Consider the following 18,958-nt stretch of genomic DNA (forward strand, 5'->3'; position numbering starts at 1 on the left):
AATAACTGAGCAGCAGCTCTATAACGACCCTCCACTGATGCTTCCCAAAAGCAGATTTCAAATGAACCTCTTAGAAAAGCCACTGCTGTGCATGACCACCAGTTTCTCTTCTCCCTGACTGTAATTTCATACATAATTCTATGGCTTGGGGCTTGCTGTGTTTAAGTGGCAGCTGCATAGAGACGATAGAAGAATCATTGACATCTATTCATTATATTAACAGGCAACAAATTTCTATAACTTCAAGGTGGCTACTAGGTATGTGTGTGTGTGCGTGCGTGCATGTGCACACAGATATTCATACCAAGGAATTTTGCACTTTAAAAAACCCCCAAAGTATTTAAAAGCACAGAAATTAACAGTAAAGTGTAGCCTGATCAATCAGGGGATATTTAATTTTATCGACCAGGCAGTGGTCTGAGAGGGTTCTGCCTCTGAATCAGCTACATTGATTCTAATGGTGGCATTGCCACTAGAATGAGGACCTCGAGGAGCACACAACACACAATCCACTTCATGTTCTCTGACTAGTTACATTATAAAGTTTATTAGCAAAACAAACAGAATAACAAAACGTAATATAGCAAAGGTGATAGAGCCCATACAGAATGTCCAGTACTTGTATTACTCACATCATCCCTTTCAGAGAAACCTGGAGTAGGTGCGGCAATTAGTGGGTGGTCATCAGGTCAACAGGTCCCAACATATCCCACTGCCTACAGCGGTGGTCCCCAAACTGGAGCATGCCCCGCTAGGGAGGCATGGAAGAACATTCTGGGAGGCACAATGGGGCTTGGGCCAGCCCCCACAGGGTGTGAGAAGGGAGCGCCACCCAGCCCCACTCCAGCCCTGGCTCAGCTCCTGGCCTTGCCTGAGGCTCCGCTCCTGGCTTGGTCCTGGCTCTGCTCCCGGCTCCCAGCTCCGCTCCTGGCCTCCAACCCAGCTCCAGCCACAGCCACAGCTCCACTCTGGCCCCTACTATGACACCAGCCAACATTCCCCGCATTCCCTCTCCAACCCCATCCACAGTTCTGCCCGCAGCTCCACCTTCTGCCCACACTCCTCTGCTGAGCCAACTGTGCAGTGATGGAGGAGGGGCACGGACAGTTTCCATTACTGGTAAAGGGGGGGGTGTGAACAGAAAAATGTGGGCACCACTGGCATACAGGCTGGGTAGCTCCTTTTATAAATGGGTTACACTAATGTCCTCCATACCTTATACATATCCAGTGATGATCTCCACCTCCTTTCATTATATGTACTTCCATACCTCAATAATATCAGGGTCCGTAACTTCGACAGATCACTTAGTCATTTAAAAAGAACAGGAGTACTTGTGGCACCTTAGAGACTAACAAATTTATTTGCGCATAAGCTTTCATGGGCTACAGCACACTTCATCGGATGCACAGAATGGAACATATAGTAAGAAGATATTTATACATACAGAGAACATGAAAAAGTGGAAGTACCCATACCAACTGTAAGAGGCTAGGTTCCATACTTCACCTTTTCCCAGCACATAACACTATTGTTTACTATTATACTTATTTTGTGACTTAGGGTCTTTTTAACAGTTAGTTCCTTATTCCCAAGCTGCTCATGTCAAGCTAGGCCTTGAATATGCTAATTGTTATACAGTCCTTGCATTACAGTCTTATAATACCTATGTCTTACCTATATATGGCTTTTATACATAAGGTTGGCTACAGAAGGTAGAGATATATTCAAATCCATTCACAGTTCATAACATACAATCTCTTAAGGAAAAGGAAAATATGCATATTTCAAAAAGAAAAAACCCACCACCACCAAAAACAGCCTCCTTGGAATCTGAACCCAGAGATAATAGAAGAGAATGTCCAGGACCCAGGCTGATGTAAGTGGTAGCATAAGGCAAAGTCCACACACAGAAATTCTACCTGCTTTAACAAAAATTGATTTTTAAATGATTTACTTAAACTGGTGCAAATTCCTGTGTGGACACACTTCTGTTGCTTAACCATTGGCTTATATCTGCTTTTATTTCAATTTTAGTTAAACTGGTGCAACTTCTATACATAGACAAGGCCTCAGAGCTGGGCTATCTGAAGGCTTGCTCTAAAATAACTAAATAGATCTTAAGTCACAGCTTTTGTTATATCATGGCATGTCTATCTGGTCACATTTATTTCAGAGTAAAAGTGACTTATTTTGTTTTAGCTTTTAACAATTAAAAAAAAAATCAGACTAGAACACTTTTATTCCAAAAATAAGAGTGTCTACACACAGACTTGCACTGAAACAACAAAAGCTGTGAATTAAAATTGAAGCAGGTGTAATGATCTTGAGGTCAACCAGTGAATGAGAAAGGAATAAAACTTTAATAAAACAAACTGGAGAGCTTCTGTAGTGAGCTGCTGCACACAGCCATGCAGTGTTCCAAACTCCTGCCTCCAGGGCACATCTCCAAATTGCCACACTCACAACACTGTCCCTTATAAGGGAGCATCTCCAAATCACAATCTTTCATAAACATCTCTACATCAGTGGTTCCCAAACTTGTTCCGCCACTTGTGCAGGGAAAGCCCCTGCCGGGCCGGTTTGTTTACCTGCCGCGTCCACAGGTTCATCCGATTGCGGCTCCCACTGGCCACGGTTCACTGCTCCAGGCCAATGGGAGCGGCGGAACAAGTTTGAGAACCACTGCTCTACATCTTCCCTCTTAAAGAAAAACAAATGAACTCTTATCAACAGTTAACAAGTATCTAATAACACATATACTAAATTCTCAATCCATGTAGTACATTTCCATAAACCCATTGTGTCAAGTACCTAGAGAGGAGAGACTACCAGCACATCACTCTCGAGTGAGTCTTTACCACTCACTTTCCTCAAATACCCCTTGTCCAGGCAGGTTAGCAAATCTCCATCAGTCTTTGAGGATCTTCTCAGTATCAGCCATTCATTAGAGTCTGAGTTATTCTCTTGTTCCTTGACAGTTTCTCCTTTGTGCGTTCACAATAAAGAATCAGTCAGATGGGAAATGCCAGAGTCCACCTCAGCTGTCAATGTGTTGAAACTTTCTGGGATTACTTGTAGATCCCTTTGACTATGTCAAAATGTGTCCCCCTGGTCTGTCTGGACTACGTCAAGACCTTGGATGCAGCTGTTCTTTAATGGTACTTCTTTGACTCCAAGTATTGGAGGTGTGATTCCTCAGGCACGCTCTATCAACTGGGTGAAGAGATGGGAAATCACGGGCCCTTTTGTCAAAATAATATTTCTGCTTCCGTTTCTGATTTTCTTTCATCTTCTGTATGGTTGCATGGTTATGAGATTTCAGCAAGCTACCAGTAATTGATAAATTAGATCTGATCCTTCTTCCCATTAAGGACTGAGCTGGAGAAAAGTCATACTCCAGGGGTGCACTTCGGTAAACCAGTAACGCTTTGTACAAATCACTCCCACTGTCAAACGTCTTTTTCACAGGGTTCTTTACCATCTGTATCGACCTTTCCACAAATCCATTTGACATGGGGTAATTTAGATTTAATGTTTTGTGGTGAAAATCCCAATCTAGGGCAAATTGCCTAAAATCCTCATTGGAAAATTGTGCCCATTATCACTAAAGACTTTATGTGGAATTCCACGTCTGGAGAAGATTCTCTTCATGCTGGCTGTCACTGACTTATTAGTACTGTGAAGTGCGAAAATTGCTGGATGTAGAGAATAATAATCTGTGACTATTAAATAATCCTTTGATTGCCATGTAAATAAGTCAATGCTGACCTTCTCATAAGCCTTTGTGGAACTGGATGAGGTCTCAGTGGCTCTGCCTGTTGGCATGGTTTGTATTTCAAGCAGGAAAAGCAGTTTCCTACCATATTAGCAATGTTGTGATTGATCTGCAGCCAATGCAGCACCTCTCGTGCTCATAGTTTGTGTCAAGGTTCCTTCCCCACTCTGAACTCTAGGGTACAGATGTGGGGACCTGCATGAAAGACCCCTAAGCTTATTCTTACCAACTTAGGTTAAGAACTTTCTCAAGGTACAAACTTTGCCTTGTCCTTGAACCCTATGCTGCCACCACCAAGCGTGTTAAACAAAGAACAGGGAAAGAGCCCACTTGGAGACATCTTCCCCCCAGAATATCCCCCCAATCCCTACACCACCTTTCCTGGGGAAGGCTTGATAAAAATCCTCACCAACTTGTACAGGTGAACACAGACCCAACCCCTTGGATCTTAAGAACAATGAAAAACAATCAGGTTCTTAAAAGAAGAATTTTAATTAAAGAAAAGGTAAAAGAATCACCTCTGTAAAATCAGGATGGTAAATACCTTACAGGGTAATCAGATTCAAAACATAGAGAATCCCTCTCGGCAAAACCTTAAGTTACAAAAAGACAAAAAAACAGGAATTATACATTCCATTCAGCACAGCTATTTTACCAGCCATTAAACAAAGGAAATCTAACGCATTTCTAGCTAGATTACTTACTAACTTTTTACAGGAGTTCTGAGCTGCATTCCTGATCTGTTCCCGGCAAAAGCATCACACAGACAGACAGACCGACCGACCCTTTGTCCCCCCCCTCCCCATCTTTGAAAGTATCTTGTCTCCTCATTGGTCATTTTGGTCAGGTGCCAGCAAAGTTATCTTAGCTTGTTAACCCTTTACAGGTGAAAGGGTTTTGCCTCTGGCCAAGGGATTTTATAGCACTGTGGATAGAAAGGTGGTTACCCTTCCCTTTATATTTATGACAGTTTGCATTTCTCAATTGCTAAATGACCCTCAGAAATCTTCTGTAGCATTTCTTTTCAGAGGCTCATTGGAATTACAACCATGGGTAATAGGCATCATAGGCTGGGGAGGCTGTGCCTCCCCAAACAGCCAGGCGTGGCCCTGCCCATGCTCAGCCCCCAGACTCCCCCTTCCTGATTCCTGCTCAGCATGGCTGCAATCTCCGTGGGGTAGCCCCAGCTCAGCCTGTGCCACCTGCCCTCCCATCGCTCCAGGGATGGGGCAGGGAGGGGGGTTGGGGGCGCTCCAGGGCTGGGGGCACTAGCCTGGGGCAGGGGTTGGTGGCTGCATTGGGGGGGAGGGGCACAGAAGGGAGTCTCAGTTGGAAGGGGCAGGGCTGGTGGCTAGCCTCCCCCAGCCGGCAGTTCACATGCCGCTCATGATTACAACCTTACTGCCCTTGAAAATCACCCTATCACAGTAAGTTCATGTCCGCAGTTCCAATAGTCTCTTATACTTGGATAGCAACTGCTTATTTCTTCAGGCCACCCTTTAATTGTCACTTCTTTAAGGAGTCCCATGATTCTTCCTTCTCTGTTTCCTCTTATTTGTTGCAGTTTCCTGTTAGCTATGCGAATTGACTTTACAATCAGATCTGTATAGGCTTGTATCTCTGTCTCTGATTTCATAGGAGTCACTGCTCTGGAAAGTGCATCTGCAGTGATCATGTAGGTCACACCCAAACCATACTTTTGCATATTTATCATAATTATATGAATCCTTAAGGTACAGTCATTCAGTATCAGGGGGTAGCTGTGTTAGTCTGTATCCACAAAAACAACAAGGAGTCCGGTAGCACCTTAAAGACTAACAGATTTATTTGGGCATAAGCTTTAGTAGTTTGCTAAATAATGCTATCAGGGGCTTGTAGTCCGTTTCAACTTCCACTGTCTGTCCATAAATATACTGATGGACTCTCTCACAGACAAACAATATTCTTAAAAACTCCTTCTTGATCTGTGTGTATCTGGTTTCTGCCTCAGTCAGTGATTTGGATGCATACGGCACTGGTTGCCGACAATCCTCATGCTTCTGTAAAATCACTGCACCTAACCCAGACTGTGAAGCATCTGCTGAAATTTTAATAGGCCTTCCTGGTGCCCAGAACTTCAACGCTGGCTCTTGTATCAGTTGCTGTTTTAAACCTTCCCATGATTCCTCCTGTTCTGCACCCCAATATCATTCATTTTTATACTCTAGGAGTTTCTCAAAGCTGCTGCTTTGGTAGATAGATTAGATATGAATTTTCCAAGATAATTAATCATTCCCAGGAACCGTTGGACATCTTTCTTTGACTGGAGATGTGGCATTTCAATGGCTCAAATCTTCCTCTTATCACTTTTTACACCTTCATTGGAAATAATGTCCCCAACAAAAAAGTCAGTTCTGTAAACCCTAAAACACATTTCTCCCTATTTAGTTTGAGGTATGCAGCTCTAGTTGCATTCAGGACTTCCTGAAATCTATGATCATACTCCTCTTTCGTTGAGTCCCAGATGATGATATCATCCATTGAGGTGTCAACACCATTAATATGTTTATAGATCACATGTATGGTTTTGTGGTACACTTCTGGTGCTAAAGGTATGCCAAGGGTAAGCATAAAAAACTGTATCTTCCAAATGGGGTATTAAATATGCATAGCTTTGAGCTTTCTTCAGTTAATTTTAGCTGCCAAAATCCTGAGGATGCATCCAATTTACTGAAATATTGAACATTTGCAAATTGAGCCATAATCTCTTCTCTGGTTGGTAGTTTGAAATGTTCTCTTTTTACAGCCTTGATGAGGTCTCTGAAACCTAAGCATATGCATAGCTGGCCTTTACTTTTCTCCACGATGATTAGGGAGCTCATCCATTCTGTTGGCTCCTCAATTTTTTGTATTACTTGCATTGCTTCCATCCTTGCAAGCTCAGCCTTGAGTTTATCACGGAGTACAAATAACACCTTTCTACATGGATGGATAACTGGAGAGACCTGTTTGTTTATTCAGATTGTATGTTCACCCTGCAAACAATCCAACCCTTGAAACAAGTCTTTATATTCCCAAAAGAGTGCCTCATAGCCAGGTTTAGTATGACCTTACAGTGAGAGTACCTGTTTTACCAGATTGAGTTTCTCACATGCAGCAAGGCCTAAAATTGGTGTCATTTCCTTTGGCACTACAATGAACGTGAGCCCGTACAAGGCATTTTTATGGTTGATGCTAGCAGTACACCTCCCTCTCACTGGTATATTTGTTCCACAATAACCAATTACTTTTATTTTTGTCTTATATTGTACTTATTTTGTCTTTTATATTTGTACTTATATTTTTGTCATTTATATTTGGTCTTATTTTCAGTCGCTCATAATCTTTTTCAGACAGAATATTAACCTGAGCTCCTATGCCCAGTTTCAGAGGAATAATTGTTCCGTTCATTGTCATAGACAATCCCTCTCCTCAGGCTTGGTAGATCCCAGTACAACTATGAAAAACTCCTCAACCAGATTGTCTTTAACTAAATGCATTTGACTTTTCTGCATTTGGGATTATTTTTCCCACATCTATGACGGAGTTTCCCAAAGGCAACACATTGTTTGGGGCCATGCTGTGATCCACACCTTCAACATAAACAATTTGTTACAAATATCTGATGCTTCCTCCCCAACAACATGCAAAAAAAACCAGGATGATGTCACTTTATTATTTTTCTCCTCTGCCCCTATGGCTGCTAAATACAATCAAATCTCTGGCTGAACTTTTTCCAGGTCTCTGCAACATTGCCTGACAATGGCAGACTGATGGAGGTTGTAACACATCCATTTTTGGCGCACACATGCCCTTAAGCAAGTCAAGCTACTACTCTGCTCACCAAATACATAGAAAAACCTCTGTGCCTGGTGCTCCACTCCACACGCTTCTCTGGTGCCTCCCTTTGTCTCTGCTTTCAGCTGCAAACACAGGAGTTAACTTCAAAATGACAGCAGTTTACTTCTCATTCAGCACTTCTGACACCATGTCACGATCATTGGGTTCATCAAATAACAAACCAGCGAATGAGAAAGGAATAAAACAAACCAGAGCACTTCTGGAGAGAGAGCTGCTGCACACAGCCATGCTGTGTTCCCAACCTACACCTCAAAGGGCACATCTCCAAATTCCCACACTCACAGTGCTGTCCCTTCTGAGGGAGCATCTCCACATCACAGTCTTTCATAAACATATCTCTACAACAGGTATTTCAGTGCAAGTTGGTGCGTAGCCCAGCCCTACATTTAATGTTGGAAGGTCTGTGTAAGTAAGTGTACGTTATATGACCAGGAGGACAAAGGGTTAAGAAAAGAGGCAAGAAAAGGGCGCAAAAAGATGTAGGATAACATAACCCCTCTCTATTTTAACTTATTCTTTGTGTTAATTGCATTTTCTGCTACAGTAGATCATCACATTCCTTCCACTCAATAGGTAAAGTACACCACCATTTCTGTCACCTTTAAATTTGCTGCTAGGGCTCTATTTAGCAGCAACCCAAAAGGTCAAAGTCTGATCTCAGTCACATTGGTGTGAATAAATCCTGACTAACTCCACTGAATTCAGATTGCTCCCTCTTATGGAAAAAATATTATTAATATTGCATAGCATTCAGCTAACTCAATCCCAGTTTAGGCCCCATCGAGCTAAGCACTTGTCCAACACATAGTAAGCGAAAATCTCAGCCCAGAAGACTTTATAATCTAAATTGACAAGGAAAAGAAAAGTAGGAGAAAAGTATTAATGTCTCAGTTCACCATCTGTGAAATGGGGTATTAAGTGACTTGACCAAGGTCAGACAGGAAGCTTGTGCACAGACAGGAACTGAACTCAGATTTCGTGAGGGCTAGTCTGCTGCCTTAAGCACATGACCATGCTTCTTTGCTTTACAGAAACTTTGCACAGGAAAACACGATTTTGCCTTATTTTTATTTCATTTTTAAGTAGTTGATTCAAGTACATTTATGGTGTTAAATAAATATGTACACTAATTTCAGGGTAAAATTTCAAAAGTGACTTTCCATGAGACCTAGGCTACTAAACACACAAGTCTCTTGAAATTGGGATTTAGGCACCCTCAGTGTAAAAAATGTCACCCTCAGTGTAGAAAATGAAATAATTTTAAAAGCTACTTTGCATTCAGCAGACTTATTTTGGATTTGCAATCATGTCAGAACAGACTCTGAATATAGCGTGACAAAGCTCTATCCTTGCCACCATGGGTCCCACTTTTCCTGGTGGATTTCGCTAGCCTCAGAGGCTCACTGTGACCCTCCACATAACCCTTCTCTCCTAGGGACAAGGGTCACAGTCTACTGAGCCATTTTCATCATAAGCCAGCAAGGGAGGTGAGGAGAAGTGATCCTTCCTTGCACAGTCTCTGTTGTCTCCCACTCTCAGTGATTAATCAGCGGGCAAAGGGGGGGGGAGCCCAGGCCCACCCTCTACTCCGGGCTCCAGCCCAGGGACCCTAATAGTATCAACTATGGTAGCTGACCTTTTAGAGACATGACATGTACAATTCCCTGGGCTACTTCCCCCACAGCAGCCTTCACTTCCTCAAGCTCCACTTCACCCTTACCTCCGGGCCTCCTTCCCTGTGCCTGATATGGTGTGTACTACTCAGCCTCTCCAACAGCACAACCTCCTTCCACATCTCCTGACATGCACACCCACCTGACTGGCTGGGAGGCTTTTAACTAGTTTCAGCCAGCCCCTGATTGGCTTCAGGTGTCCCAATCAACCTAGCATTCTCCCTGCCTTCTGGAAAGTTCTTAATTGGTCCCAGGTGTCTTAATTGACCTGGAGCAGCTTCCATTTCACTTAACCTGGTCTTATTGGGATTTGTTTAGCCTGGAGCAAATATATCTATCTCCCACTACTTTTCTATAGCCATCTGGCCTTGCCCCATCTCAATAGGCACTGCCATACTGGATCAGACTGATGGCCCATCTAGTTTACTAGCCTGTCTCTGACTGTGGCTGTTTCTAGATACCATAGAAAGGTGTATAAAACTTCATAATGGAATAACCTGTTCATAGGGTAAATTGTCTGCTAAACTCCATCAGTTACAGTACAACATGAGGGTTTATATCTTGCATTCATTTTTATTCCTTCACATGTAACTAGATTATCTCATTATCTATATAAAGGTATTGGCTTTTGTGAACTCATACTGAACTCTTGGCCTCAACAATTTCTTGTGGCAATGAGCTCCACAGGTTAATTATATGCCTATTTCCTTATCCGTTTCATAGTTGTTGTCTTTCAATTTCATGGAATGGTCCTTGTTCTTGTATTATGAAAATGGGTAAATAAGAGCCCCCAGTTTAACTTCTCTCTTCCATTGGTTATTTTATGTAACTTCATCGTTCATTTATACCCCTCTAACTGCCTCCAAGACTGTTCAGGACTGAAATTGCAGGGAAGCTGAAGGTCAGAATTGAGGAGCATTTTCAGAGAAGTGTGTTTAGTGCTATCAGTCACTTTAATGTGTACTAAAATTCACTCTATGAAAGGCAGGGGGAGGGAGACTTCCAAACACAAGGTACTGAGGTTGATAATAAAGTTTAAGAGATAAATCTCCTTTCCAGTCCAAGAAATACAGTAAAGCTGAAACTCAAGGACAAATAGGTCAGTGAAAATTGCCCTTGGCTTAAGGTACTTTTCAACATGATGACTATAAAGTCAAGATAATTTAACATCACTGCTGCATGTGGCTAGTACAAGTTCTTGAATATGAAGTCACCACCCTCTGAAAGGGCAAGTGATTCAAAGTGACAAAGCGGATGTAATTTGTTCAGGAGTAAATATGGTTACATGACAAGATGTTACTTGGCAGCTTGGAAGGCACAACCATGCTTGTCTTTTCTCATATCGCTGGGGCACTGTTGTTATAGATATGCGGGGCAAGGGCATCACTATAGTGGGCTCTGGCAGGCTGGGAGACCAGAAACAGAAAATGGAAAAATCACAGTTAGAAAACATCTTCACATAATAATGCTCCGTTGTGGCGGTTCAATGACAAGACAGAACACAGCTTTTAGCAAGCAAGCAGGCTGGTCTCTGCTAACGGGCTTCTTCCTGTCAGCTTTCCACCTTCTCCTTTATTCTCTCTCTCCCCCCGCGCATTACATTCTCCAACAGATAAAAGGAATACACTGGCTTTGTTTGACATTCTTATTTACCAATTTCTATCTACCGCATTCCTTGCTCTCGGGCCTTGAGCCCAGTCCTGGGAGGCTTCCCACGGTTCATATCATCTTGGCGAGATTCCAAGGTTGATGCCCTTGGATGGAGCAGTGTGTGCACTACTCCTACACAACACTCCGGGTGTGCCCTGAATGTTGCCAAGCGCATAAACCTTTATGAATCCCACATCCCCTCCTTTTTTGTTTATTTGTGCTCGGCCATCTCATGGTAGCCATCAATTTGCATTTGCAAGCCAATTAACTCCCGGACAGACAAGGTCATAACTCGTGGAGCCTGCCAGGGCGGGTCTCGACAAAGCCTTAACAAAGAGGGAATACATTGTACACAGCAGCAGCAAAAAATAAGCTTAAGAAGGTAAAGTGTAATTGGCCAGGCCCCAATTAGCCATGCTAGAGTACTGGGAAGAGAGGTTCGAGTAAGCAGCGAGCATCATCTCATTCCCAATTTCCTCAGGGTAATGACATACTGAAATAAGGCACGTACCTAACAATTCTTCAGCTGCTACAAAATCAAATAAACAAAAGTGGGTAACATTTGCTATTGAAGCCAATCTTTCCCATAGGTTATATGTCATTCGGGCCCGTAACGGAGAAAGCGCTCCCGAATCAACCCCTACAGGAAATAGCAGGCACAAAAGGCACACAATCAGTACAGAATTAGCAGTAATTTGGGTGAGAATTGCCACAAACAAAGTCTCAGGAGTCTCTGGCTGTTGGTTTGCTGCCAGTCTTCGTTGAGCTGCGGCGACCAATGCTTTTACTGCTCCCCATGTCACGGGCTGGCTTGGGACGCTATGCCTCTTCTGTTTCCGTCCCGCCGTTGTCGACCTGGGAGACACCGCGTTCTCCTCCAAGGTCAGCTGAAACTACGGTATGGGGTTCGACAGCCCCTGGTGCCCAGCCATGCTGTTTCAGTGCCGGTCGCACACACCGGCTGGAACCCACAACGGTCCTGCAGGGAGAAACACAGCAGCATATCCCCAACCCCAAGTGATTAAAGGCACTGGGCCCAGCCATTGCGGATCGGGCAGCTGATGGTAATAGACACGCGGTCTTTCCATTTGTGAAAATGCCGATCCGCGGAGGTCTGCTGATCTGTGTTCAGCGTTAAATTATTTAAAGTAAACAAAAGGATATGCAGTTGTTGCTGAATGTCTCCTAAGGTTCAGAGACGCAGCTCCCCTTGTTTTAATTGTTTGTCGAGCAAGGTTTTTAGCGTGCGATTTGCATGTTCAACAATAGCTTGGCCTGTGGAATTATAAGGGATCCCGTGTTTGAGACGGACGTCCCATTGGGCACAAAAGGTGAAAAGTGCTGTGGAGCAATAGGCTGGGGCATTATCCATTTTTATCTGGCTCGGGTGACCCATAAGAGCAAAACAGGCTAGCAAATGGTGAATAACTTTGGGAGTGGCTTCCCCACGCTGTGGGGTCGCCCAAAGGAATCCCGAATAGGTATCAATAAAAACATGTAAAAACGAATAGGGGCAGAATTGTGGCACGTGAGTGACATCCATTTGCCACAGCTGATTCGCTGCAGTACCTCTAGGGTTAACGGCATAAGAAAAGGTAGGGGCAGCAGCAGCACAGTGGGGGCAGGAACGAACAATAAAACGTGCATGATCAGCAGGAATATGAAACTGTCGGGCCAAAACAGAGGCAGACTGATGAAAAAAGGCATGGCTTTCAGTGGGGTCAGAAAAAAGGGAATTTACCTGACCAAGTAACGCGTGATCAGCACGCGCATTGCCTTCAATGAGTAGCCCAGGCAGAGGGGTATGACTGCAAATATGAGCAACAAAATAAGGGAAATTATGAGTGGTGAGGAGATACTGTAAGGACAGAAACAGGCGAAGGAGGTCCGCATCGACCAGAGGGGTAATGAGGGCAAGGGGTAACTGATCAATTACCTGATAAACATAATGCGTGTCCACGATCAAATTAAAGGGACAATCAGCAAAAAGTTGAAAGACCAAAATAACAGCAGCTAGTTCCAAGGACTAGTAAAGCTCTCCAAGCGCTGGGCATGCAAATATTGTTGTACAAGCGAATGAAGCGCTTTCAGCTTTTCTAGAGGGAGGGGCCACTGGTCAATCCATACGGGCTCTAAGGATTGCCATACCAATGGTAATGCGGATGGCAAGGTGGGTGAGGGAGGATTTTGGGCCATTATATATTAATATCAAGGGTGGTGTCCAGCTTTGTAAGTAAATCACGGCCCCAAATATTGAGGTGGACAAGGGAGTACAAAAGGGTGGATTGTAGCAAGGGCACGGCCTCCTGGTTTAGAGACCGTGACCCAAGACAAACTTTGGCGCCCGGGTTTGCTACCCCCGATCCCCCACAACTCTTTAGAAGGAACTGTTGGCCAACCGACTGGCCACTCCGGATCACGAATCACCGTAACGTCAGCTCCAGTGTCCACCAACCCTGTAAAAGGAACATTATTTAAAAGAAGTGTTAACTGAGGTTTTGAGGGGCGGACCGACAGTGTCAGAGCAACAAGTGGAGAGGACATGTTGTGAGACGGCGACTGAGCCAGTGTCGATCCAAAGCCGCCTCCGCCCCGGGCTCGATCCTCTGCGGCTGGCACCTGATAGGGGACTAAAATCAATTGTGCAATTGACCGTCCACGCGGGAGCGACTGCGGAAGATGGGTCCATACCTGAACCTTAATAATGCCGGTGTAATCGGCGTCAATGACCCCGGGAATGACAAAAAAAGCCCTGTTTCCCAGCGTGTGAGCGAGGGAGAACCAGACCCACAAATCCGGCAGGGAGAGGTCCCGTCACCTGCGTAGGTATGGCGCAGACCTCCCCCGGCAACTGAAAATCAGCGTCCTCCTGCATAATCAAATCAAGCCCTGCACTTCTGGCAGTCGCCGCCCTCATGGAATCTATGGATTGTAAGGCAGAGGAACAGTTGTCTGAGTGGGAAACACCCCCGTTTGGCCCTGGGTTCGGGGGGGACCCGTCGTGCGGTTTCCCGACCCGCTACGACACTGATTAGCCCAGTGATAGCCCTTCTGACACTTGGGGCACTTCTTTGAGGGGCGGGCAGGCACCGTCGATGAGCGGCACTCCCGCTGAAAGTGACCCTCCTTACCACAGCAGTAACAACGCTTCCCCTCCTTCCCACTTTTCCGCAGGGCGGCGGCCAGAACTCCAGCTTTATGTGCTTGGGTTCCGATGTTTTGGCACGCCCGCAGCATGTCCGACAGCTCTAAAATTCCAGAGGCTTGTGCCACCTGGAGAGCACGGCGGCAATCCTCGTTTGCATTTTCAACCGCCATTTTTAGCAGGATCTCCTGAGCCGCTGCAGGGCTATCCACCTGTCGGAGGATAGCCTCCTGCAATCTGTTGGTAAAATCCATAAAGGACTCTGATGCACCCTGACGGATACTGGCAAAGCTTTTGGTAGGCTTGCCTGAATCTGGGACCTTCCGGAAAGCATGCTGGGCGCAGGTGGAAATAATGGGGAAGACGGCCTGAGGGAGTTGAGACTGCAGCTGAACAGTAGCAAACTGGCCCTCCCCTGCCAAGTGCTCATAAATGATACCTTGCTCTCTATATACCTGGGCTTGGCGTTCCGTCATCTGCCGATACTCACTAAGCCAAATAACATACTGACTAGGTGTCAGCATCATGCGCAACAGCGCCTTCCAGTCTTCAGGGATCAGGGTGTACCCAGTACCTAGCCCTTCAATGAGACCACGCACATACGTGCTAGTCAGGCCGAACTCGCGAATCGCTTTCTTTACCTCTCTGATCACCGAGTAAGGCAAACTGACCCAGTTTGCAACCTGGTTGCCCTGGCCATCATCCTGCCAGGTCACCGGACAAACTGAGACCAGATCAGCCAGCTCCTCTACTGTAATATCTGAGCGAGTCCTCGCTGCGTGAACCATTTGTTGCACCAGCGAAAGCCCCTGAGCAGACGCAGACGACCCCCCGGGGGGCCCCGGAGCATGGGGCCCCACGAGCGGAGGGCGATCACACACCAGCTCCAGTGGGGAAGGCCAGGGAGGCGGTGGTAATAGAGGCACTGGGGGCGAAGCAGGGGGAGGGATGGTTGCAGGAGCGGACGGGGGTGGCGGGATCGGCAGCCCCTCTGTTGGCGCGGGAGAGGGTCGTTCTGAGGCGACACACTGTGTCGCATCGTCAGGAGGGGGGATGACTGCAGGAGCGGACGGGTGTGGCGAGATCACCAGCCTCGCGAAGGAGGGCCTGTCCGAGGCAACACGCTGTATCGCGTCGCGGCAGAGGTGCCAGGCATGTAAAGCCTGCACGGGTGCCCGAGGCTCTTTGTGCAATGTCTGGCCCAACCGCTCCCAGTCCGCTAGCTTAAGGATTCTGGCTTCAGGGTACCACGGGCATTGGGCACTCACCTCCTGTAGCAGGAGAGTGAGTTCTCGAGTGGGGCAGTCATGCTGAGCCTTACGCAGCAAATACTGTAGCTCATTGCGGTGTTGCACTTGCAAAGCAGAGAGGGAGCTTCCCATACTTACCACAATGAAAAATACTCACCGGGATCCACGAAGCGGATGAGTGACGCGTCTGAAACCCTTGCCGGGCGAGGTGAGTGCTGAGGGCCCCACGTTTGGGCGCCAGTTGTGGCGGTTCAATGACAAGACAGAACACAGCTTTTAGCAAGCAAGCAGGCTGGTCTCTGCTAACGGGCTTCTCCCTGTCAGCTTTCCACCTTCCCCTTTATTCTCTCTCTCCCCCCGCGCATTACATTCTCCAACAGATAAAAGGAATACACTGGCTTTGTTTAACATTCTTATTTACCAATTTCTATCTACCGCATTCCTTGCTCTCGGGCCTTGAGCCCAGTCCTGGGAGGCTTCCCACGGTTCATATCATCTTGGCGAGATTCCAAGGTTGATGCCCTTGGATGGAGCAGTGTGTGCACTACTCCTACACAACACTCCGGGTGTGCCCTGAATGTTGCCAAGCGCATAAGCCTTTATGAATCCTACACTCCATGGAGCTTTGTTAAAATATCCATTCTTCCATTTGCTGGATTGTGTAATTCACAATCAAAGAATCCGTTAAGGTTTATGTGAAAATATATCCAGCGTGTGTTTTAAAGTAACTAAATGGATTTTAAATACTCATTTCAATAAATTTGAACTTCATTTTTTAAGTGAATATTTACTTTTAACTCCATATTCCCCCCCACCCCATCCCCTGCAGAGTTGTCAATAACACTGCAAGAGAAACAGAAATGATATTGTACAACAGTAAACAACTACGGTCAAAATGCTCCTCTCTGATCCGCACTGCAGAGTTTTTAACCAACACTGGCAGCCTGATTATCCTCTGCCTTTCACTTTGTGTAGATTTTTTACACTTGTGAAAAGTGGTGGTAAAACTTTATTTCAGGTAGGAGTGGAAAATGTCAGTTTGGTAGCATTTTACATTCATTTTGCACTGGTGTATGAATTACTCCACTGTCTCTCTATGGTATAATCTGGACACATTTTTTCAAGCAGAGTTCCCAGAAACCATAATGGATTTTGTTGGAGCCATGTATTAAAGTCATGAGGTTACTCTTAAGGATCAGTGGATTAATGCTTGTAAATTTATACTTAACCAGATTAAAGCTACCACTCTACATATGGATAGTCAGTTGGTTGTTGTTCCCCCTACCATGGGGCCAGTATCCCCTCTCCTGCAGAAAACTCCATGAACTCTGGCCTTGTGCTGGATAACAGAATTTGGCCCTATCTTTCCCCCACTATGTTTAAGTAGCTGATTGAAGAATGTATACGGTATTACTATAAATGCTGATATTAGGGTCAATGCAGAAAAATAAAATGCCTTTAAATATTTGGGTTTTTTTAAACCAGTTGATTAGTTTTTATCTCTTACTAGTTGACCATATTTCCATGCAAAGGAAAATACACTCCAGTGCTACAGTACCCCGTGACCCCTCTGTCTCTTCCTCTGCCTTCCTAAAGCAGCTACACACGGTGGGCCTGATACTAAAAGATGCTGAGCACCCCATCTGCCTAAAGAATTCATTGGTAGTTTAGGATGCTCAGCAGCTCACAGGATCAGGCTACATATGTATAGTATTTGGATGGAGAAAAGTTAATTACTCACACACCTGCAGTTTAACTGTAAAAAAACCGACTACTTTCATTGCATGTATGTTGTAAAATATTCCTGGTGTTTAGCCTTAGTTAATCCCAGTGAAACACAGACTACAATATATAGCAGCATTTTCACAAGTAACGAGTGACTGAATAACTCACCAGAGCAGTAATATGACTCAGATCATTGATGCAACGTTCAGTCCTGCACAGATGGGACACAGTAACGGCTTTGCAGTGGGAATACTCCCACACTTCTATAGCAATCTATAGTCCAGCTCCAAAGTCCACTGAAGTCAATGGAAGAACGTCCGCTGACTCCAATGGATTTTGGATTAGGCCTTCTGAGCAAAAGTCAAGGGTTGCTAGAAGTGAAGAAACCAGAGTGGTTCTGCTGCTGGAGAGTGGAAGCAGGATTTCTGGACTCCACAAGGGAAATGCACATCTCTGCATGCTGGATTCCAGACTCGCATCCCTGCATATTAAGGTGTAGGGGAGGGAGAAGGGAGCAGGAGCAATGACTTTGTTAGCGACTATGCTGATTCATTAGCAGTCATCCCCCTCCCCATTAGCAGTGGGGGTTTACAATAGCCTTGGGGTTGGTGTAGTTTCTACGTGACTTTGGGGGCCTGGCGGATTCCTTCTCCAGCTACGTAGGCTTTGTACAAGGGGGTTAGGGGCCCAAGGAAATAGATGAAACAGACATAAGTAATGATAGCCTAAATGCAGTTAATTATGTGTAGTCAAAGCACTTTGCTATCAACATTAATTTGTTGTATTTGAGACCAAAACAGTCAGAACAGTGACAAGTTTATTCAATGTCATTGCAATGATTGTGACTAAAAATAGAATGGCGTAAGGCTGGAGAATAGAAAGCTCCTTCCCAGGGCTGCCTTTTCAGCTAAGCACAACTGCATGAAAAGGCAGCTACAAGGCCAGGGTACCGTGTGGCCATGTCAGTAAGCCCACTCTTTGGGGATCTCAACGAACCCAAACTATCTAGATAGATTCCATGTACCGGCACCTCCTTCAGGTTTGTTTTCCCCACACTTGGTTCATTTCCATCTCTTACCTCCTTCCTTTAGAAATATTCATCTCCCATAAACAAAGAACATGTTATATATGAAAACCTTGAGCCTCTAACGCATCTTTCATCCAGAGCTCTAAGCACTGTCACAAGGTAGGTACCACTATCCCCATGTTATGGGTGAGGACACAGAGGCACTGAAAGGTTAATGGCTCAGTCATGTGTTGGGCTATACACGCATTCAGAGGAATAAGGGGGCATAAGGAACCTTTTTGTTTCCCTGATTGGGCTACTTGCATCACCAGAGTCTGTGCAATGGGAGGGAAGCTGGTGCCCAGCTGTTATTTACCTTCCCACACTGATGGGCAGAGAGGGTGAGCAGGGGCAGCAAGTTGTATGGGCCCGTGCTCCAGCAAATTCAGGGCCCTGGGGGCCCGGCTCCACCAATGTTCGGGGCCGGGTCTCTCCTTCTGCTCCGCCTGCTGACTCAGCGTGCCACTCCCGAGCATCCCTGGACCCTGCCTCACCTGTGCCCTGGGCAGCGGGAGCTGCACGCCCTGAGGCTCCGCACTGCACTCTCTCGCCGGCCGCTGCTGACTAAGGGAGCGGTGCCGGCGGCGGCAGGCTGACTGCTGCGCCTGCAGAGGGGAGGAGGGGAGGAGGCGCAGCGGCATGGCAGCCTCCCCCGCCCCCTGCAGGCAACTCCGAGACCTCCTGGCAGCATCCTGGAGTTGGGGTGTGTCATGCCCGAGGGGGGGCCTTCCCCGGCCGGAGCTCCGGCCGGAGCTCTGCTGCTGCCGGTGGGGAGAGGGCTGGGGGGGGGTC

This window comes from Natator depressus, chromosome 3, assembly GCF_965152275.1.
Source record: "Natator depressus isolate rNatDep1 chromosome 3, rNatDep2.hap1, whole genome shotgun sequence".
NCBI classification, from domain to species: Eukaryota; Metazoa; Chordata; order Testudines; family Cheloniidae; genus Natator; species Natator depressus.